Genomic DNA, 23,867 nt, shown 5'->3' with positions numbered 1-23,867 from the left:
AGTCTCAGTCATGTTTGGCAGTAATATTAGGCTTCGAAAAATGAATTACGATATTACCCATCGCTATCATCTGGAACAATTTGAAAGGCGAGAGTTGTCTATTCTTCAAAGTTTCGACATAATTTATCCATGAAATTCTTGGCGTCTGGTGCTTTCCTGGGGGAGTCCATCCAGGGTCCCCATTCTATCACTTGCTGGCAGGGTGGATCACTATGGCAGTTCCATCCCTTAATGTCTATTTTTGTGTGAGACCCAAGGTATTTCATGGAAAATAGTACTTAAGGCTGGTTACTAAAATGTAAACCCTTAAAAATAATAGTTTCAGCCTTATTTCTAAGCTCTTTTATGAACTTAAATGCAGGAGTCTGGGGAGCACCATTGCTTTCTAGCCCAGGGCAGTCCCAGTGGACAGAGTGTGGGAAATCCTGCAAAGTCCAGGGCGTCAGGTGTTCCTGCAGTGTCTCAGCCACTCAGCAGCCACTCTTGGCTGTCTTTTTCTTTTCTTTCTTTTTTTCTCCATCTTTTGACAACAGTTGTAGGTGTGCAGTCTTCCACACCCAGCTGTCCGTGCGGCCAGCACGGCATTTCTGCTGCCTCTCATTACTAGAGAGTTTAAGGTGACGTGTGCTCGTCAGTGGACACTGCGTGCTCCTGTCCTCTGCCTGGCCGTGTGTGCCCTTTCCTCCTGCAATAACTGAATCATAACAGAACTGACCAAATACAAGAGCTGAATGGCAATAACATAAGAGCTTTCGGCAAGGCCGAGGAGGGGGCGGGAGGTTCTCGGTCCCCGCACTGAAGCCTTCCCTCAGCTCCCGGCGCCCATCCCCCGGCTGCTTGCAGGGGCACCTGGGCCTTATTGCCTTAGCTGAGACAGGCCTTCATACAAGAATGAACACTACATGGGCAAAGCCTTTTTCCTGTTTCCAGTTATCTTTCAGTTTATACGGTCATTTCCTGGGACATCAGACCCTGAGAGAGGGCATGCTTCTGAGGTGGCCTCTTACCCAGCCATTGTGCAGTTGGAGTTCTTTTAATTAACATTGGTTGAGCCTTTTATGTCAGGCGCTGTGCTAGGCACTGAGCATGAAGATGAATGAAACACTGCTGTGCCTCCAGGTGGGGACCCAGGCGAATAAAGAGCAATGACAACATTAGGGCACAGCTCTGTACAAGGTAACTGTGCGTGTGTGAGCCTGTGCACCTGTTTGACAGCATGTGCACGTGTGTGAACGTGTGAGCGTGCACGTGGGCAGGCGTGTGGGAGGCCAGAAACCCACCTGGAGGGGATTATGCCTGGGCTGAGCTCTCAAGGAGGACTAAGACTTACAAACACAGGAATGGGTATTGCAGGAACAAGCAGGAGGGCTGTGAAGAGAACGGAGACGGCGCTTTGGGAGGAGCCACCAGGAGCTCTGTACATCTGGAGCTTCACCCTGGAAACCGAGGGCAGTCCACTTACCCCGGGAAACTGTAACTTGCTTAAAAGTTACTGAGCTGTAACCTGCTTCCACCCATCACGCTCGCTTTAATTGTTTTTACAAAAACGTGCATGTCCTCCAAGCCTTAAGCAGCCTAAACAGGAAGATGTTTCTCCCGGTAGTCTTCCAGGACCCTGGACTCAGCCGAGTCCTGGTTAAGCCTCTTTGAGACCCCGCCCCTGACCCGCCCACTGGGCCTGCACGGACCCGCCCCCTGACGTCAGTGCCGGAACTTCCCCTGGGACGGCGTGGCGCCGCCATTTCTAACCGCGGCCTGCGAGGCGTCCCCAGGAGCACCTGGGCCTGCGCGGAGGGCGACGATTCTGTCAGCTTCCTCTTGTTTCCAGTCACCCTTCGGCACCTCCCCAGCCTCCTGCCGCCCTGCTTCCCTCCCGTAGACGCCCCGGCCCCTCGCCTTACCCGGGCATGTTTGAGATCTGTTCTCCGGGCTCCCTTTCTCCGGCAAACCTCGGCCTCAGCGCGGGGCTCACTGCGCGTGGGGCGGACAGGCCGTCACGTCAAAGGGCTGCACGCGGCGTGGGGACGGCCCGCCGCGCGTGAACGGAGCCGCGAGTCCAGAGGGACGGGGCGGGAGGCTGTGCGGTGAGTCAGCGCCGGGGTCGGGAGAGGAGGCGCGGGGGCGGGGCGTGTGGTGGGGACGCTCACGTGCTCGTGTGCGGTGGGCGGCGAGGCCGGGGTGTCGCAGGCCGTGGGCAGGTCCGAGCCCTGCGGGGCCCCGGGCTGCACGCGGACGCGGTGTCTCCGCCAAGAGGGTGCCCACCACCCCCTGCACGTCGTGTGGTGTGAGGAGGAAAAGGCGAAGGGGGAGAGTTGAGTGCGGGGAAGGAGGAGGACGGAGAGTGGGAAGGAGAGGGCCGGGGGGGGAGGGGAATCCCCACGATCAGCCGGTTCCTCCACCTACTCAGCCTTCTCTAGGGCTCAGCCGGGTCTCTGTCCTCTGCAGCTTCCCGCACTTGCTCGAGGTCGGCCGGATCCCTCCCTCTGCTAGCTTCCTACCGCCCATCTGATGCGGAGCTGCTAAAGAGAAACGCCGGTAGGCAGGGCTGGGGCTTTGTTTGCTTTTGCTTTTGCTTTCCTCTTAGCGCGTATTCTCTCTTCCATTGGAACGAGCATCAGGTGTTCCTTTGGGGTGATGTCTCGTTCTCTCCTTGGGTGCGACGGGCAGAGCAACTGTCAAAATCCTTTTCGCCAGCGGCCAGGGGTGGGCATGTGGCCCAAGTAGGCCAGCAGGATGCTTATCCTGCGGTTTACGGCTCGAGCCCAGTGAAAACAGAGTGACCAAAACACAGTTGGAGCTGATGTGTGCCTGGTGGCATCAGGGCCCGGGACCAGCTTCGGTCCACCCCCAGAGCTCCGGGGCTTTCCCTCTCCTCACCTGGTTCTCCAGAGTTGCCTTTGGCTCTGCAGCCATTCCAGGTCCCTTCCATAAGTGTCTTCCTGCCTGATGTGCCCGGTCCCACTGTTTTATTTTTTTATTTTTCTATGTGCCGTGTGGCTTGCGGGATCTTAGTTCTCTGACCAGTGATTGAACTGGGACCACAGCAGTGAAAGCGCAGAGTCCTAACCACTGGACCGCCAGGGAACTCCCGTGGTCCCACTGTTTTTTGCCTAAAGTGCCAACAGGACACGGGGCTGAGTCCTGACCAGCTCTGGAATGCCTCCCCACCCCTTCCATCTTTCTTTCTCTTTGCCCCTTTCACCTTCTCTCTTGCATCTCTAACTGTCAGCTTGTTCTGAAACGCAGAGAATTCTCTGACAGTGGCCCCAAGAGTTTGTTCCGGTCATGTGGGACACCCCCCCCCCCGTTGGGGGCTTTTCTCACTCCCCCAGCAGAAAGAACTCCACTAGACCAGACACTGGGCCCTGCTCCAGGCCTGGGCATTGCAACCTCCATGGGCCCAGAGCCCAGGCTTTGGGGGTCCCTCAAGCCTGTAAGCCAGGCACCCCCTGCGCCCACTGCCTGGCATCTTGATGTGCTTTTCCCTGACAGGGCCGCACTCTCATGGTTGCCCGACACAAAGGTCACCAGCAGAGCAGTGCCCCTCCACGGCCACTGGGACCCAGCAGAGCCGCACCCAGCACACCTTTCTTGGGGAGCACAGGGAAGGTGGGAACCGTTGCTGATAGTGTTTGGTTTTCACTCTCCCAATAAAGGTTAATTTCTTACACTATCCTGTAGGACATACTGGAGTTCACTCTGAAGTCCGAGGCTTCACAGCCCTCGTTTTCAGTGCTGTCCTAGCATAATTCTTACTTTCCTTTGTCTTAAAAGCATACTGGTTTGGACAATAAATTATAGTCACTCCACCCAGAAGATGCACAACACAGATGAGACAGTGCCACCAGTAGGACAGTCAGTCCCTGCTGGGATTTCCTCATGGTTCCCAGTACAGACGTGCCATGCTAAAGCTCATCTATGTGCATGAGTCCGGTGCTGACTTAACAGTTACCTCTTTAAACATTTAGCAGTAATGGCAGTTCACTTGAGAAGACATGTGAGAATGTCAGTTCTAAAAAAAGGTGCTGCCTGCCACCTGGGCGTGTGCGTTCCCAGAAGTGAAATCATCTGCAGCATTTAAGTAGTGGCAGAGGGCAGTGATTAGGCACTCATGAGCTTGTATGAGGAGGGAGGCAGCTCTCTCACTTCTCCCCACACCTGCGAGCAGCGCAGGACAAGGGCCGGGAAGGGGCGGCTGGTGTAAATGCTTTAAAGAGAACCAGGGAAACGCTGAAGACCGTCCTCCACCAAGGTCAAAGGAAACAATCACAGAGTGAAGATGCAGCCCCCACTGAATGGGAGAAAATGTTTGCAGATCATATATCTGTTAGGGGTTCATTTCCAAAATGTGTAAGGAACTCCTGCAACTCAACGGCTAAAAAACTAATAACCTGATTTTAAAAGGGGGAAAGGACTTGAGTAGACATTTCTGTAAAGAAGACATGAAAAAGGCCAACTGGTGTATGAAAAAGTGCTGAAGGTCACTAGGCATCAGAGAAATGCAAATCAAACCCACAATGAGATAGCACCTCACAGCCGTCTGGATGCCTGTTATCAAAAATAGCAAAAGACAACAAGTGTTGGCAAGGATGTGAAGAAATGGAAACCCTTAGACACTGTTGGTGGGAATGGAAAATGGTGCCACTGCTATGGAAAACAATATGGAGATTCCTCAAGAAGTTAAAAACGAGGTCAGGCAGAGCTGTTGCGCGCTGGAAGAGCGCAGTCCGGCGGCCAGCTCACACTCGCACCAAACGCCCGGCCCCAGGGCACCTCACCATCATCCTCCTGATGCGGACCTGCGTGGCCCAGGCCTTGCGCCATGGGGCCGGCCATGGCCTCCCGGGGCCCTACTCTGTCCATGCGTCCTCGCGAGAGCCCCCAGCCACCTCGCGCCCCTCTCGCCCTTGCCCTTGCATGCGCAGCAAGGCGCCCTCAGCCCCGGGTCCTTGCGTTCGGGCTGCTGCTTGCCGTGGTGGCCACGGCCCAGGAAAGGTGTGCGTGTGTGAAAACTACAAACTGACCACGGGGTCGGTGCCAGTGTACATCCGTTGCTGCACAACATTCTGTCATTTGCACAAAACTGGCCACCAAATGTTTGGTGATGGCAGAAATGACTCTCAAAGCCTGGAAGAGGAGGGAAACCACAGGACGCTATCCAGGATAACGATGGGCTCTGTGATCCCGAGCGTGACAAGGGGCTCTTTAAAGCCAAGCAGTGCAATGGCACGTCCATGTGCTGGTGTGTGGACACTGCTGGGGTGAGAAGAACTGATAAGGACAGTGAGATATCCTGCTCCGAGCCAGTGAGGACCTGCTGGAACATTGGTGAACTAAAACACAAACGAGAAAAACCTTATGAGGATCAAAGTTTGTACACTGCACTCAAGGAGGTAATCATAAGTCGTTATCAACTGGATCCAAAATATATCACAGATATTCTGTATGAGAATGATGTTCTCACTGATGATCTGGTACAAAATTCTCAGAAAATTCAGAATGATGTGGACATAGATGATGTGGCTTATTATTTTGAAAAAGATGTTAAAGGTGAATCCTTGTTCCAGTCCAAAAGGATGGGCCTGAATGTAAATGGGGAGCTACTGGATCTGGATCCTGGTTGAACTTCAATTTACTATGTTGATGCAAAACCACCTGAATTGTCAGTGCAGGGTCTACAAGCTGGAATTACCTCTGTGGTGGTGGTTGTGGCGATAGCAGTTACTGCTGGAATCATGCTGGTTGTTTCCAGAAAGAAAAGAACGACAAAGTATGAGAAAGCTGAGATAAAGGACATGGGTGAGATGCACTGGGAACTCAAGTGTATAGCACTTTAATTTGAAGAGTAACTACAAAAAGGGAAATTAGCAAGCAGACTCAGATTACAAACATATGGGCATGGGGCAAAGAGAAGATCTTTGAAGACCACTACTGTGCTAGTTAAATATCATATATTTGTAATAGTTAAACGTGTACTCAAAATATAAGCTGTTTGAAATTGACTTTACCAATCTTAAAATTTGACCACAAGTGTCATAGTCATATATATGCAGATCTGATATAAAACCCAAACCTAAAATTTGGATTGCATAGTTTGAATTATTTACCCCTAACGTTGAAGGGTATGCATTAAATATGCTTCCACAGTAGTCCGAATGCCTACTGTCTCGCCCATTTGTGATTAAGTAGCTGCCTTTCTCTTTACTTTGAGTTTTATACATAAAAACTTTTTTTTATGAACTATGAAATAGAACATTTAAAAAATGAGTTTCCTAAAAAAAAGAAAAATGAAACTGCCCATGATCTAGCAATTCCACTTCTGGATATTTATCCAAAAGAATCAAAACCAGGATATCAGAGAGATATTTGTACATTCATCTTCATGGAGGCACTATTCCCAGTAGCCAAAAGGTGGAGGAACCCAAATGTCACAGCGAGTTTTCCCCGTCAGAACCAGTCAATGAATTAATACTCTGCTAACCCAGGGCTCTTCTCCATAGATTATACTGACTTTCTAGGTAGGAGTTGCTTGATAACAAATTAAAGGGCTTCTGTTCATGCCCATTCTAAGGGAAGCATTGGCTGAATTTCTGAGGATAAAAACCAACATTCATGTTCATCAACAGGGGCTGTTTAAATACCACGTGGTCACAGCAAGACAGTAAAAACTGCAGCCTGGGGACTTTCAAAGCGTTATTGATGATCTTTTGCTTCCTGTTGGAAGTACTGTACTTCATACCTTGAAAATATAATCTGGTCTTTCTCATCAATTGAGAGTTAAAGAAATGGCAAATTATGATTCGCTGGGTCAGTGGACATTCCCCATTCACTTGGCTGCCCTGCATCTACACTTTTTTCACACAGTTGGGGCTTATCTCCTGAACAAGCATCACCTGCCTCCACCACAGAGCTTGCCGAGGCCATGACTCTCTTCTTCACTTCACCCAGGAAGACCCTGTGCCACGGCAGGCACGTGTGACTGGCCACCACCAGCCTGTCAGTGGCAGAACCAGGATGAGAACCTAGTTTTCAGGCCCCCTTCATCTCCTGTATTGCGTTACTTTGAGATGATCACTGGTGCAGTTAATCAGAAGAAGTCCTGAATTAAAAAAAATCTATTATGGGTATCTTTGAGAAGATTTAGGGTAAGCCTAAAAAAGCAGTAAAGCACAGTTCTGGATTCATTTTTTAAGACGTCTTCAAGAGGGCTTCCCTGGTGGTGCAGTGGTTGAGAGTCCGCCTATCGATGCAGGGGACACAGGTTCGTGCCCCGGTCCGGGAGGATCCCACATGCCGCGGAGTGGCTGGGCCCGTGAGCCACGGCCGCTGAGCCTGCGTGTCGTCCGGAGCCTGTGCTCCGCAACGGGAGAGGCCGCAACAGTGAGAGGGCCCACGTACCACAAAAAAAAAAAAAAAAAAAAGTCTTCAAGGGTATTTCGTTAACATGACAAAATATGTGTATCGCAACCCCCAAACTAATATAAAATTGGTTATTATTTGTAGGTTATATAACTGGAAAATCCAAGACAAGAACCCAAGCCCAAAACCAAACAATAGGAGAATTCAGTAGGACATCAGGGTACCAAGTTATACTGCAACAATCAACAGCTTTCACATTTCAAACACGATAAATAACTAATTGGAAGAAATGATCCTATTTGACAACACAAAACTTTAAAAAATGAGAAATAAACTTAAGGAATTGACAAAATGTATACAAGGGATGTTTTAAAAATACTCTTAAGGGATACAAAAGACACTTCAACAAATGGAAAGTTGTACTGTGTCTTGGGTAGGAAGACCCAACATCTGTGTGCATATGGCCCAAGTCTCCCTGGCAGGACTAAGGTACTTATTTCCTGAGCTTCTGGGAGTGTTGCCTGATGCTTCTGTCCTCAGAAATTGCCCTTGGCCCAAGGGCACTGCCCTCTCCCTGAGGACAACTCCTTGTCAGCGAGTGGCTAATACAAGGTACAAGGGCTGTGCCCCACTTGCCTCAGCTGAGCATGTCTATAAAGGGCCATCCCAGCTTCAGAGCTCCCCATGGGTTGGCTGAGGTCTCTGCCTCAATTCAGCTCCCTTTTTTCAGTTCTGTTCCTTTCATCTGAGAGAAGTCCATCACCCTCTCAAAGACATTGATCCCAAGAGCGCACCCTAAAATTTTTTCTGCATGCAAATCTTCATCTCAGAATGTTTCCTGGGAAACCTGGCTTACAGCAACATCATAAGATGTCATTTCTCCATAACTTAATTTATAAAAAAGTAATTCCAATAACTATAATTTTTGAGACTAGATTAATGAATGATGGTAGACAAGAATTGTCCTATACCAGACATTAAAAACTTAAAGCTTTTATGATTAAATTAGACCGTGGAATATATCAGTAGAACATAAGGGAAAATCCAGAAATGTATCCGTATTCTTACAGGAACTTAGTATAGAAAAAGTGGCATCTCAAATTAGTGGGAAAAATAGATTGTTCAATAAATGGTGCGTTACACGTTAGTTCTCTCTTGCTGCAGAACAGCTCATCCCCAAAGTTTGTGTCCTAACACCACAATACCCGTGTATCATCTCGCAGTTTCTGTGGCTCAGGAATTCGCCAGTGACTTAGCTGAGTGGTTCTGGCTTAGCGGCTCCTCTGAGGCTCAGTGCAGCTCTTGGCTGGGGCTTCAGCTGAAGGCTGGGGCTGGAGGCTCTGCTTCCGTGGTGCTCACTCACACGTCTGCATGGTGATTGCTGGCTGTTGGCCCGAGGTCTCAGTTCTTCCCCGTGTGACTTCTCCACGGGACTGCTTGACTGTCCTCACTACATAGCAACTGGTGTCCCCAGAACAGTGACCCAAGAGAGAGCTAGGCAGAAGCTGCAGTCTCCCTCATGACCTGGTTTCAGAAGCCACACGCCATCACTTCTGCCACATTCTTTTAATTACTGATAGAAGTGAGTCATTAAATCTGACCTGCACTCAAGGCGAGAGGAATTAGCCTCCACCCTTTGAAGGGAGGAGGGTCAAAGAATTTGAAGCAACCACAGTGGGGAAAATGGGTCAACAGCTGTAAAACAATTGACTTCAAGATAAATTCTAAATGGGTTACAAACCTAGAGGCAAAACTAAAACCCTTGAGTAGTAGAAGAATCAGTGGGAGAGCTGTTTTCTGGCTTGAAGCTGAAAGGCCTAAGAACATAAAACCCAGAAGCCATAAAATTAAAGATGAATAAATCTGACTGCTTATGGTGCTTTTGCCATGCAGAAATTTGGTTTATGTATAGGCAAAAGACAAAGTGGGAAAAAACACTTGCTAATAACATCCCAGACAGAGGGTTAATTTTCATGGTATATGAAGTGTCCACAAATTGATATAAAGACCCATGACAACAGAAAAGTGAGAAAAGGATGAGGAAATAAAGAAGGCATATAAAATAGGAAAATATGCTCAACTTTACTTATGACGACAAATGCAAATAGAACTATTTCGCGATTCTAGTTTTTAACCTCTAAAGTTAGCACAGATTTGAAAATTTGATAACTGCTCCATTGGCTAAAGTAGGGAAAGGGGGGCCCCACCTGCAGTCTGAAAATTGATGCAACTGTGGAGGTCAAGCTAGTAATACTTATTAAAATTATAAGTCATACTCCTTGACCAAAGAATTCTACTTCTGGGAGTCGTAGTTTATTTATTGTATAAACATCCATCAATAGAATGAATAACGTATAGAGTCCCGCCGCACTGCAAACACACACACGGAGTTCCTTCTATGCTGGTGTGAAAATCACACCACAGTATATTAGGAAAAGGGGAAGAAAAGGTGTGCATCAGTATAAATTGACCATTTTTCGTAGTGGGTGTGTGAAGGGTATTTATGACTGCTAAGAGTGTGAACCCTTAGATATATATTCATTTACTAAGTCAGCTTGATTTTAGTAAGAATGGGAAGTGTCCCTGTCCACTTCAGCGTGTGTAAATCACCAGTCATGTCGTATGTCACCTTTATTTCTGGACAAGTACATTGTCATAAGAATTATTTCTGTTTAAGAGACATTACCCCTCCGTTTTGAGGCCTACACAGCTCACTCCAGACGGAAGGTTCAATTAAGAGATGTGTTTCTATCTGTATCTCGAGTGCTCAGACATTGCTGCAATGCCAGATGCAGCAGTGGGCTCCATAGAAACCAGTTAGATGGCATCTGCAGGGAGCAGGTGCTCCTGAACAAAGGCAAGGGCAGAGAGTGGAGGCCCAGCGACCCAGAGAAACAGGTGGCTCCTGAACTGTGCTTGGGGAGTTTGCATCAGCCGTCGTGCCGCGCCCCTGACAAAGCCCCAGCCGGTGTGTGCCCAGGCCTGGGCTCCTGGAAGCTTGGCACGAGTGTGCAGACCGCACAGATGCTGGGCCGGGAGCCATGCTCCTCTCCCTCGTTTTCCTGGCAAGGCTGTGACGGAGCCCAAGTCAATACAAAGAGAGACCCAAGACTCAACAGAAAATGGCAACGGATGAGGGAAATTCGCGGATTTAGCAAATAAAAATGGCCCTAATGCCAAGGCTGGTCTTGTGGTGTACCTTGAGCTACCTTTCCAGTGGTCAGTGTACTGCCTCAGCTGCGAATACACCTTCAGTGCTTGCTCTGTGATAAAAGTGGGCTTCCTTCAAGTGTTTCCCCGTTAACGTGAGCACAGTGTTAACTCTCTCAGCAGAGGGTGCTAGAGGCACGTCGCAGGAGGAAGATGCCTTTCAGCTCTTCCTGGGTGGTCTGGTCAGCTGGGCTGTGAGGACCTCTGGTAGGGCTGGCCCCGGTCCATGGACTCACCCATGGTCCTTCTGCGACCTGGCAGCCTCGGCCGGACAGTACCTCTCTACATGGAACCAGAGCTTCTGAGTGCCACCCCCGTGCCAGCCAACACCCGTGCGCGCCTACACACAGTCACTGCTTCCCGCCCTCCCCCTGCACCCTGGAGGGTGGCCTACTGCTTGCTCAGCAGCAGATCCGACTGGAGGCATGGGCCCTCAGGTAACAGGACAGCTCCCAAGGCTGGCTGGGCGGGGCACGGGGAGTTGCACCCCAGGCATAGGGTCAGGGCTCACCAAAGAATCCTGCAGCCCTGGAGAGATGCAGGAGCACAGTGATTGATTCCCAGGGCACACCCCAGTGGTAGCCAGTCCAAGACGTGAGCCTCTCAGTGGCAAGAGATACAGACGGATGGCAGAGCAGCCACATGCTTTGGGACCACAGTTGACCCTAGAACAGCACACGGGTTAGGAGCACCAACCTCCCAGCTGTCAAAAATCCGTGTAGAACTACAGTCAGCCTTAAATATCAGCAGGTCCTTAGTGTCCGCAGTTCCGCATGTACCAGTCCAACCAACGTCAGATCACGTAGTGCTGTAGTATTTACTATTGAAAAAAGTCCACATCAGCAGGTCCTTAGTATCCGCAGTTCCGCATGTACCAGTTCAACCAACCTCAGATCACGTAGTGCTGTAGTATTTACTATTGAAAAAAGTCCACGTGTAAGTGGACCCCGTGTGGTTCAAACCCATGTTGTTCAAGGGCCAACTGTACATAAACGGCCTGGACTTTAAGCGAGAAAAATTAATAGACAATAAAAATAGTAAAACAAGCATCCATATTCCACACAGAGATTTTAGTTACCCAGATTCAATAAATGTTAATATTATGCCATAGTTGCTTCAGATATTTTAAATATGTGTGTTCTATTAATGTAGGGTATAGTTTTGTGTATTGATAATTCATACGAACAGTACAATGAGAGTGACTTCCTGCAGCTTGTCTCCCTCAGCATCATGCTTAAGGTTGTGTCACATTGTCCAACACAGAACAAGTTTATGCATTTGAATCGCTATGACATGTTCGCTTCAATGACTCTCCCACAATTTATTTATCCATTCCCCTACTGGCAGTCAGATTTTTTCCAGTTTTTCACAGTTCCCAAGTGAATTAACATCCTCGTATGCAGGGAACATTCTTACATGCTTTCTCACAGACAAATGAAAGAGTTTCTTTATGGCTTGCACGCAGGTGCCACAGTTGGAGTTCTCTGGGCACAGACTCTGGGATGGAGGTGAGCGTGCCGGGCATTCACTGGGATGTGCCGCCAGAATCAGTCCTTGTAGGGGAGGGAGGGAAGCAGGGTTGGGCAGAGGGACAGGGGGACTTAAAGGCAGTCCCCACAAAGGTTCAGCAAAAACGGCTATGCCCTAAAGTTGGTAGCATTTTTACAAAGAGACCACACTTCTGAAGTTAGAGGATTCTCACTCGGTGAAGTCTGTTGAATTGAGCCTATCTGAGCCACTTGAGCAGACTCCGAGGCATGTTTCTTCCTCCCTTGCCCTCACCCCGATGGAGGATGCCACCTTCTCCTAAGAGAATGGGGGCGAGTCTGTTTCAGTTTCTCCAGCACCAAGTAGATGCCCCTCTAGAATTTTAATTGCTCCCTCAGGGTTGAGCAGCAGTTCCCAGAAATGTCATTGAGCCCTGAATGGCCACAGGAATAATTGATATTGTCAATTTCCCTTCCAGTGGTGAGAGAAGCCCTTTATTCTTTAGCGGAAAGCAAAAATAGACTGGTTTCACAGGGTAAGTGAGCCCAAAGAGAAGGCAGACCGAAGACTGAATAATTATAAATGCAGTCTGCAGTCCCTCACTAAACGTGGCACTGGATTAAGAACTTGGAACGTGAATCTAGAACTCTCTAGTTACTACAGTAGTGTAAACACCAAGGCAGACGCATTGGGCAATGCTCGTGTTCAGTTGAGCATGAAGTCGTGGATAATTAGAGGATAAGGCAGGCAGTGATGGAATCTCAGAGCTGCAAAACAAGTAGAGCTTTTTAGACTGAGTCTCTGTCTGCACGTGGGAATAAGGTGATGGCTCCGTTAACAGAGGTCACAGTCAAAGATAACCCGAGGTACCAGGTGCTGCCCATCTGCTCCCTACCCCACACTCCTTCTGCAGGCAGAGCTCCCTCTGCGTGGAGGTGCACTCCTGTTCTTTCAGCGCCATCTCACATTCACGCCGCTCCAAACCTAGTGAACACGTGGACTAGTGGATCCTTCGGATCTAAAGCTCTTTCCCAGGCTTCCTCTTGTGCTTCCAGTCACAAAACAGGAAGAGCACAACCCAGGTCTAATGCATTGTCAGAATCACATTTCCTTTCTGCAAAATGGAACCCGCGCCTGCCATACCTACCACAATTCTGAAATGAGAGTGTGGAAGGGAACTGTAATGTATTTTGAAACTATAAAACATAATGTTAATATCATATAATCTTCTTATAAATCAATTCTTTGCAAATTCAGACTGGGGACTTGGAACCTGTGTAGCAAGGGGAACTCATTTGTAGGTAATTGGAGGAAACCCATCTGAATGGTGAAACTCACATACTGTGACCAGAGAACATAGCAAGTGATGCCAGGCGGTGGTCCAGGTCAGAAGCCATGGCCTACGGGTCTGATGAAGAAGTTGTTTAGCGAATGACAGCCTCAGAAGCAGCAGGAGGCTGAGCCAAACCCATGCTCATTGCCTCAGAGGGAAAAATGCGTTTAGACTGAAAGCAGGCAGAGCCCCCAAGTCTTCCAGGCTTGTTTCCAGAGGCCTAAACTCCATAGGCACTGAGTGTGAACAGGTTGCCAGAAGCTTAGCCCAGAACTTCTGCGTCCCCAGACTAGAAAAATTCTTCCATGATGGGGGCAGAGGTGGGGGGAAGACTACAAGTTGCAGAGGTAGAAGTGAGAAGAATGTACCCATCAGATTCCTGGCTAAACCCCATGAGTGGGGACAGGCAGCAGGCATCGCTGGGTAGCGCAGCTAGTGGGTGGTGCAGCTAGTGGGTAGTGCAGCTAGTGAGGAGTGGAATTGCTGAGTGATGCTTTTGTCTGGCTGCATATAAGAATCTCCTTGGAGGAGCTTTATAAAAATCAGTGTCCAAGCTGCGAGGACAATGGGATGTCCACATGCAAAAATAATCTCAGCCATCCCTCACATAATATACAAAACTTAACTAAAAATGGATCAAAAACCTAAATACTAACATAAGAGCTAAAAGTATGAAAGTCAGAATAAAACACGGGGTTAATCTTTATGACATTCTTAGATATGACACCAAAAGCACAAATGATGAAAGCAAAAATAGATAAATTGGACTTAATTAAAATTTAAAACTTTTGTGTAGAAAAGGGCATTATCAAGAAAGTGAAGGACTTCCCTGGTGGCGCAGTGGTTAAGAATCTGCCTGCCAATGCAGGGGACACAGGTTCGAGCCCTGGTCTGGGAAGATCCCATATGCCACGGAGCAACTAAGCCCATGCACCACAACTGAGCCTGCACTCTAGAGCCCGCAAGCCACGACTACTGAGCCTGTGTGCCACAACTGCCGAAGCCCACGCGCCTAGAGCCCGTGCTCCACAACAAGAGAAGCCACCACAATGAGAAGCCCGCGCACCACAACGAAGAGTAGCCCTCACCCACCACCACTAGCGAAAGCCTACACACAGCAACAAAGGCCCAATGCAGCCATAAATAAATAAATAAATATATAAAAAAGAAAGTGAAAAGACAGCCTACAGACTCGGAGAAAATATTTGCAAATCATATATCTGAAAAGGATCTAATATGCAGAATATATAAAGAAGTGTTGCAACTCACAACAAAAAGACAACCCAATTTAAAAATTGGCAAAGGACTTAAGAGACATTTCTCCAAAGAAGATGTACAAATGGCCAATAAGCACGTGAAAGGATGCTCCACATCCCAAGGCACTAGAGAAATGGAAATCAAAACCACAGTGACATACGAGATACCACTTCTCACGTACTAGGTTGGCTAGAATGAAACAGCAACAAGAAGAAGAAACAACAAAACAGAAAATAAGTCCTGGTAAGGATGTGGAGAAATAGGAGCGCTTACACATTGCTGGTGAGAGTGTAAAATAGCTCATCCTTGTGGAAACAGTTTAGCTGTTCCTCAGAAAGTTAAACGTAAGATTACCTTATGACTCAGCAATTCCACTCCTGTGTATGTACCTCAAGGAACTGAAAATGGGCACTCGGACAAATACTTGTAACTGGATGTTCAGGGCAACACTATTCACAAAAGCTGAAGGATGGAAACAACCCAGATGCCCATCAACAGACAGATGGGTAAACAAATTATAATACACACACACTGGAATACTATTCACCCATATAAAGTAGTGAAGTACTGATACATAATACAACAGGGATGAACCTCAAAAACATGCTAAAAGTGAAAGAAGCTAGGCAAAAAGTCACATATTGTATAATTCCATTTATAAGAAATGTGCAGAATCGGTAACCCTTAGAAGCAGAAAGTAGATTGGTTGCCGGAGGGCAGGGAAATGGAGATTAACCACTTAATGGGTACAAGGTTTTATTTGGGGGAGATGAAAATGTTTGGGAACTAGATGAGGGGGACGCTTGCACTGGGTGTTGCTGAGTGGTTGTTATGTGAGTTTCACCTCAATAAAAATAAATTCACACCCAAGACCAGGTGAACTCAGAGGAACAGGGTCAGGCATCAGTAATTTTTTAAAGTCTTCCAGGCCATGTGACCTTGTAGCTGTGGCTGAAACCTGCAGATCTAGGTGGAAAGGAATGCGGCTGTCCGTCCAAGCATGTCAGAGGAGGGGGAAGGGCTGCGGCACACCCAGGATCGGGTGTCTCACTGATCACCACGGGGACCCTGGCTGAGACCAGATTGGCAGGTTCGTTCCCCTTCTTATGGTGCTGGGTAAGAGTCTAGAATCACACTGTAGTCTGGCAGTTGAAGGGAGCCGCCCACCCAGAGGAAAGATGATCTGAACTGTAATTAAAGTGATATTTTGAGCACATCTGACTTTATGGGCTGACCTTAAATGCTATATGTCCTTGTACATTTTAATTCTACACCTGCTTACTCATGCCATAAAGTTCCTGCAGGATGTTGCTGAGGGGAATAGGTGTCTGGCTGCCATTTATTCATTAACACGTTTATTGAGCTGCTGCTAAGTGCTGGGCACTGTTCCAAGCACTGGAGTTATAACAGTGAACCAGCACATGATAACCTTGTTTACACTCTAGCGGAAACGCCACTCTGACCCTTGTCCATATTCTGATTGCCTGCAGCCCATGTGACCACGGTGTCTGTGTCTAGTTTAAGGAGTCTCTGTTCCTATTTTTGGTTTCCCTCTGGTAGATGAGATAACCCCAAGGTTATGGTTTAACTGTGCCATCAGCCTTTAACCATCTTGTGACACTTTCGTATAATAAGACAGCCCTCTAGAGTAAGGCTGGCAAACTTTTTCTGAAGGGCCAGATAGTAAATATTAAAGGCTTCATGGACCAAGGGGCAAAACTGAGAGTACTGGGTAGGTACCTACAGAAGCCTGTAAGGTGTGAACATTTACAAATGGAAAAGCCATCGCTGGCTCATAGCCCGTGTGACAAGCAGCAGGCTCTGGAGGGTCCCTTGCCGGAAAGTGTATCTGGCAGATCGAGTAACAGTTTACAGTCCTTCTCTCATCTTCGGTCTGAGAATGAGGTGGGCACTCGTGGCTGCCTCGCTGCCACAGGGAAGCAGTTCCTGGACCTGGTGCTCTGGCCGCCCTTGGGCATGAGGTCTCTCCATCAGGAATCTGTATGCAGGGCCTTCATTGTCTTCATCTGCATTACGCACCTTTCATTGGTGACTGCCCAAGGCTGCCTCCAGAACACAGTGAGATCTGCTGTCCTAGGCAAAGAAAGGAAGGGGATGGGAGGGAGGAGGGAGGGAGGGAGGAAAAGTATTAAGCATAACTGGGGTTGTACCATATGACTTAGTGAGCTGATCAAAATTAATACTTTGTCATTTGGTTGTCATTAGTTAATACGTTTTCTTCATCAGTGGGGCAGTTCAGTAGCTGCCTTTAAGCATCTTTGTCCTATAACAGAACTTTCATTTTGGGGTAACTTTTAATAATATTCATTTGCATGTTTTCCCCTTGGACATTAAAAATAAGTGAAAACTTTGCCCAACGAGTAGACAAAGATCATTGACTACATTAATTGAAGTTCAGAGTTTTGTCTGTGACTTCAGATGCATCAGCTGAAGGCAGATTAAAAGGTTTAAAATGAATGTTTCAAACTCAATTGAATTTTTGAGTCTAAAACTCCAATACCACTCAGTGGTAAGCGAGAAGTGTTGCCTTTGTATACTCTTACCATAATTGCATATGTAATTAATCAGCTTCAAAATAACCTGGGATAGAAGCAAAGGATTAAAACACCATTAAAACATCTCCTCTTTATATTCATCAATTCAGAGCTGCTCCATAGGACAGTCCAGTCTCATAAAAGGAAGTCCTGTCAACACTTTTTTGTATTCTTATGTCATGAATATTCCAGTGTTTTAAAAAGTCTTAGCTAAAAGTAGTTTGCTGTCAGCTAGGGCTGAGTAGTCCTCTGCCTTTCCCCCCGTTTTTATCTACTAAGGTCCTCTGTAAAATGCGTCATTCCTACCATGGGCTGATGTGCTGGCCTCCCGCTCGTCTGTACTGCGGACCTGTCCTCCTCACACCTTTCACCCTGGAATGCCTTCCCCTCCCTCACCCTGGGAGCCTGGCATAAATCTCATTTCACGCTCTCTTTCTAATCTCTTCAGCACACAGAAATTCCTACCTCCTCAATTACCGTCACTTACCTCCAGGTTGAGATTTTGCGGTTTTGGGGGCAGGGGGCACTGATTTATAAGCTCTCATGTATTCCACAACCAGTAACATCTACTTAGACACCTGTTAGGTTTAACTGGAATTCATTGCTATGCCTTTTCCAAATCCTTCAATGCTCATGTTCTCATTCAAATATTTGAAGATGAACCATGTGCTGGATGTTAGCAAGATGGAGGGAGCAGAGGCTGCCTCTCTTAAAAAAACTCACAGTCGGGCTTCCCTGGCGGCGCAGTGGCTGAGGGTCCGCCTGCCGATGCAGGGAACACGGGTTCGTGCCCTGGTCCGGGAAGATCCCACATGCCGCGGAGCGGCTGGGCCCGTGAGCCATGGCCGCTGAGCCTGCGCGTCCGGAGCCTGTGCTCCTCAACGGGAGAGGCCACAACAGTGAGAGGCCCGCGTACCGCAAAAAAAAAAAAACAAAACAAAAAACTCACAGTCTGCTGAGATGAGTGTTATGAGAGAGACTTGCCAGTGTTCAGAGGCGTGGAGAAGGGTCCCAGAGAGGAGCTTATGTGGACTGTCATGGTCCATGGCTGCAGGTGACTCCTCAGTGGTCTTGGGGGGTGCAGACCTCATATCCAGGGCCTCACATCCAGCCTAGTGTGTTCTCATCGCTGTAGAGCCCAGGTGTGTTTCCTCGCCTGTGTGTCACAGGACGAACTGGTCCACTGAGAAGCTCTGCGAGGGAAGGGCGGAGTTACCTCTCAGTAGTTTAGGCCGGCGTTTCTCAACCTCAGCACGGTTTACCTTTGGGGCCCAATAATTCCTTGTTGGGGGTGGTCCTGCACATTGTAGAATGCCACCAGCGTCCTGAACTCTGCCCACTAGGTGTCAGTAGAACACCCCTTCCCCCGACAAGCCCCCATTTTTAATGAAAAAGCTGTCTCCAGACGTTCCAAATGTTCCCTAGGGGAGAAATCCCTTACAGAATCTCAGAAGTTCACAGTGTAGGCTTCCACAGGTTTGGTTTTTTTTTTCTAGAAACTTAAAAGTGTCATTTTACTCAATATTTCCTAAACTTATTTGGCTATAGATGCGGAACACTTCTGTTCGCATAGCAGCTATTAACATTCCTTGGAATTAGGGTTTTATTAAACACCTTGAAAAAGGGCAGGTTTCTTCCATCTGTAAGGGTTATGATGGAAGGTCATATGCTGAGGAACAGTATTGCTAAGTGTTACTCGGAGAGCATCCATCAGAGGACTTTCCTGAAGCAGATGCAGCAAGGAGCATGTCTCATCTACCCTAAGCTTGCTTTCCTTCAAACTGTTCCTTGGAAACCCCTTCTCCTTCTGCAGGTGGGCGCACTGACATCGGGACAATTTGCATTCTCTTCCCGGGGAGGAGAAGTGTGGGAGGAGGTAGTCTTATCAGTGTCCTACTGGGACTCCAGTGCCCCGTGCAACAGCCAGATGCTCTCCTCTAACTGCAAACCCCTCTGGGGACACTTTCTTCTCCTTTATCTTCTTCGAAGCCTTCAACTGTTGTCTTAAAGGCTATATTTCACTATATAAGAATGTTGTGGGGAGATTTCCCCTTCCCACCCCAAACCCTAAGAACAGCCTTGAATCTGCTAAGGGGAGCATGGCTGAAATTGTTTGTTAGCATCATCTTATCCAGGTGAAATCCTGCAGGTGTACTCACACACTGATGTGTCTCAGCTGGACTTTCATGTGAAGTGTCAGAAGATTCTCTTCTCCTGCAGATCTTGGGCCCAGGCAAGAAGAGATTTGGGGTTGACAAGTTGTTTTACTCCATGAAAAAGTACTTTTTCTGCCCTACATAGAGCATTAGGGAAACCAGATGTATCCCCTTGAATATTTATGGTTGCACAGCTTCTGCCATGAATAATTCATCACACATAGTACTGTCTACCCATCAACAAGGCTGCACAGGCGAGGATAAGGAACAGAAAAAGCTCCCTCCTCCCCCTTTCCCTGGAAGCCCCAGTGCCCGAAGCAGACAGATGGCGAGCCACATGCCTTGCTTGGATCACCCTGTGAAAGAAAATAAAACACACTTCGTTGGAATTTTCTACAACAAGCCTTTATTACTTCAGTAAATCACGGGGGGCAATCGTCAGGAAAAAAGCATTGCTTTTCCAGCCAAACTTCTAAGAGGAACATTTGGCTTCTTTTCTTATTATGGGGCCAGATATCGTTGCTAAATCAGTCTATTTCAAATACATAAGGAAGCTTTCTGCCTCATAGAAGTGAGCTCTGTCTCCAGCTTATATAGCTCTTAAAATTACAGACATCTTTGTTTCTGATTGTAATCACTGCAAGAGTGTTAGAAGATATTTTAAAAGTTAAGATAAAAAGTCGCCTATAACCCTAACACATAAAGATAAGTACCCTTTGTGTCTTGCTCTGTAACTTTCTAGGATATACAACCCGACTTATATAAATATGTGCTTAAAAACAAAAGTATTTTTAATACATCTTTATTGGAGTATAATTGCTTCACAATGCTGTGTTAGTTTCTGTTATACAACAAAGTGAATCAGCCATATGCATGCATACATCCCCATATTCCCTCCTTCTTGAGCCTCCCTCCCACCCTCCCTATCCCACCCCTCGAGGTCATCGCAGAGCACCCAGCTGATCTCCCTGTGCTATGCAGCTGCTTCCCACTAGCTATTTCACATTTGGTAGTGTATATATGTCCATGCCACTCTCTCACTTTGTCCCAGCTTACCCTTCCCCCTCCCCGTGTCCTCAAGTCCATTCTCTACATCTGCATCTCTATTCCTGTCCTGCCCCTAGGTTCTTCAGAACCTATTTTTTCTTAGATTCCATATATATGTGTTAGCGTACGGTATTTGTTTTCCTCTTTCTGGCTTACTTCACTCTGTATGACAGTGTCTAGGTCCATCCACCTCACTACAAATAACTCGAATTTCTTTTTATGGCTGAGTAATATTCCATTGTATATATGTGGCACATCTTCTTTATCCATTCATCTGTCGATGGACACTTAGGTTGCTTCCGTGTCCTGGCTATTGTAAATAGTGCTGCAACGAACATTGTGGTACATGACTCTCTTTGAATTATGGTTTTCTCAGGGTATATGCCCAGTAGTGGGATTGCTGGGTCACATGGTAGTTCTGTTTTTAGTTTTGTAAGGAACCTCCATACTGTTTTCCATAGTGGTTGTATCAATTTACATTCCCACCAACAGTGCAGGAGGGTTCCCTTTTCACCACACCCTTTCCAGCATTTATTGTTTCTAGATTTTTTGATAATGGCCATTCTGACTGGCGTGAGGGGAAACCCCATTGTAGTCTTGATTTGCATTTCTCTAATAATTAGTCATGTTGAGCATCTTTTCATGTGCTTCTTGGTCATCTGTATGTCTTCCTTGGTGAAATGTCTATTTAGGTCTCCCACCGATCTTTTAACTGGGTTGTTTGCTTTTTTGATATTGAGGTCCATGAGCTGTTTGTATATTTTGGAGATTAATCCTTTGTCTGTTGTTTCATTTGCAAATATTTTCTCCCATTCTGAGGGTTGTCCTTTTGTCTTGTTTATGGTTTTCTTTGCTGTGCAAAAGGTTTTAAGTTTAATTAAGTCCCATTTGTTTATTTTTGTTTTTATTTCTGTTACTCTCAGAGGTGGGTCAGAAAAGATCTTGCTGTGGTTCATGTCAAACGGTGTTTTTCCTTTGTTTTCCTTTAAGAAAAGTGTCTGGTCTTACATTTAGGTCTTTAATCCATTTAGAGTTTGTGTGTGTGTGTGTGTGTGTATGGTGTTAGGTAGTGTTCTAATTTCATTCTTTTACATGTAGCTGTCCAGTTTTCCCAGCACCACTTACTAAAGAGGCTGTCTTTTCTCCATTGTATGTTCCTGCCTCCTTTGTCGTAAATTAGGTGCCCATATGTACGTGGGTTTATCTCTGGGCATTCTATCCTATACCATTGGTCTATATTTCTGCTTTTGTGCCAGTACCATACTGTCTGGATTACTGTAGCTTTGTGGTATAGTTTGAAGTCAGGGACCCTGATTCCTCCAACTCCATTTTTCTTTCTCAAGATTGCTTTGGCTATTCAGGGTCTTTTGTGTTTCCATACGAATTATAAATTTTTTTAGTCTAATTCTGTGAAGAATGCCATTGGTAGTTTGATAGGGATTGCAATGAGTCTGTAGATTGCTTTGGGTAGTATAGTCATTTTCACAATATTGATTCTTCCAGTCAAAGAACGTGGTATATCTCTCCATCTGTTTACGTCATCTTTGATTTCTTTCATCAGTGTTTTGTAGTTTTCTGAGTACAAGTCTTTCGCCTCCTTAGGCAGGTTTATTCCTAGATATTTTATTCTTTTTGTTGCAGTGGTAAATGGGAGTGTTTCCTTAATTTCTCTTTCTGATTTTTCGTTGTTGGTGTATAGGAATGCCAGAGATTTCTGTGCATTAATTTTGTATCCTGCAACTTTACCAAAGTAATTGATTAGTTCTAGTAGTTTTCTGGTGGCATCTTTAGGATTTTCTGTGTATAGTATCATGTCATTGGCAAATAGTGACAATGTTACTTCTTCTTTTCCCATTTGTATTCCTTTTGTTTCTTTTTCTTCTCTGATTGTGGTGGCTAGGACTTCCAAAATTATGTTGAATAAGAGTGGAGAGAGTGCACATCCTTGTCTTGTTTCTGATCTTAGTGGAAATGCTTTCAGTATTCACTATTGAGTATGATGCTTGTTGTGCGTTTGTCATATATGGCCTTTATTATGTTGAGGTAGGTTCCCTCTGTGCCCATTTTCCTGGAGAGTTTTTATCATAAATGGGTGTTGAATTTTGTCAAAAGCTTTCTCTGCATCTATTGAGATGATCATATGGTTTTTGTTCCTTAATTTGTTAATGTGTTTTGTCACACTGATTGATTTCCGTATGTTGAAGAATCCTTGCATCCCTGGGATAAATCCCACTTGATCATGGTGTATGATCCTTTTAATGTTCTGTTGGATGCTGTTTGCTAGTATTTTGTTGAGGATTTTTGCATCTATGTTGATCAGTGATATTGGTCTATAATTTTCTTTCTTTGTGATATCTTTTTCTGGTTTTGGTATCAGGGTGATGGTGGCTTCATAGAATGAATTTGGGAGTGTTTCTTCCTCTGCAATTTTTTGGAAGAGTTTGAGAAGGATCGGTGTTAGCTCTTCTCTAAATGTTTGACAGAATTCGCCTGTGAAGCCATCTGGTCCTGGACTTGTTTGTTGGAAGATTTTAAATTATGGTTTCAATTTCATTACTTGTGATAGGTCTGTTTATATTTTCTAATTCTTCCTGGTTCAGTCTTGGATAATTGTACCTTTCCAAGAATTTGTCCATTTCTTCACGGTTGTCCATTTTATTGGCATATAGTTGTTTGTAGTAGTCTCTTATAATCCTTTGTATTTCTGCAGTGTCAGTTGTGATTTCTCCTTTTTCATTTCTAATTTTATTGATTTGCATCCTCTCCCTGTTTTTCTTGATAAGTCTGGCTAAGGGTTTATCAATTTTGTTTATCTTCTCAAAGAACCAGCTTTTAGTTTTATTGATCTTTGCTATCATTTTCTTCATTTCTATTTCATTTATTTCTGCTCTGATCTTTATGATTTCTTTCCTTCTACTGACTTTGGGTTTTCTTTGTTCTTCTTTCTCTAGTTGTTTTAAGTGTAGAGTTAGATTGTGTATTTGAGATTTTTCTTGTTTCTTGAGGTGAGATTGAATTGCTATAAACTTCCCTCTTAGAACTGCTTTTGCTGTGTCCCATAAGTTTTGGGTCATCATGCTTTCATTGTCATTTGTTTCTATGTATTTTTTAAATTTCTTCTTTGAGTTCTTCAGTGATCTCTTGGTTATTTAGTAGCGCTCTGTTTAGCCTCCATGTATTTGTGTTTTTTACAGTTTTTTTCCTGTAATTGATTTCCAGTCTCAAGCGTTGTGGTCAGAAAAAATGCTTGATATGATTTCAATTTTCTTAAATTTTCCGAGGCTTGATTTGTAACCCAAGATGTGGTCTATCCTGGAGAATGTTTGGTGTGCACTGGAGAAGAAAGTGTATTCTGCCACTTTTGGGTGGAATGTTGTATAAATATCAATTAAATCTATCTGGTCTATTGTGTCATTTAAAGGTTGTGTTTCCTTATTTATTTTCTGTTTGGATGATCTGTCC

The 23,867-nt window shown here is 46.0% G+C and overlaps 1 pseudogene; it reads left to right on the top strand.

The window, feature by feature from the left end:
- The first annotated feature begins 3,924 nt into the window (after positions 1 to 3,924).
- LOC137228685 (epithelial cell adhesion molecule-like) lies at positions 3,925 to 5,853 on the top strand (annotated as a pseudogene).
- The last annotated feature ends 18,014 nt before the right edge of the window (positions 5,854 to 23,867 follow it).

This window comes from Pseudorca crassidens, chromosome 8 (assembly GCF_039906515.1).
Source record: "Pseudorca crassidens isolate mPseCra1 chromosome 8, mPseCra1.hap1, whole genome shotgun sequence".
In the NCBI taxonomy this organism is placed as follows: domain Eukaryota; kingdom Metazoa; phylum Chordata; class Mammalia; order Artiodactyla; family Delphinidae; genus Pseudorca; species Pseudorca crassidens.
Note: the sequence above shows the minus strand (reverse complement) of the source record. Positions and strands in the feature narration are given on the sequence as shown.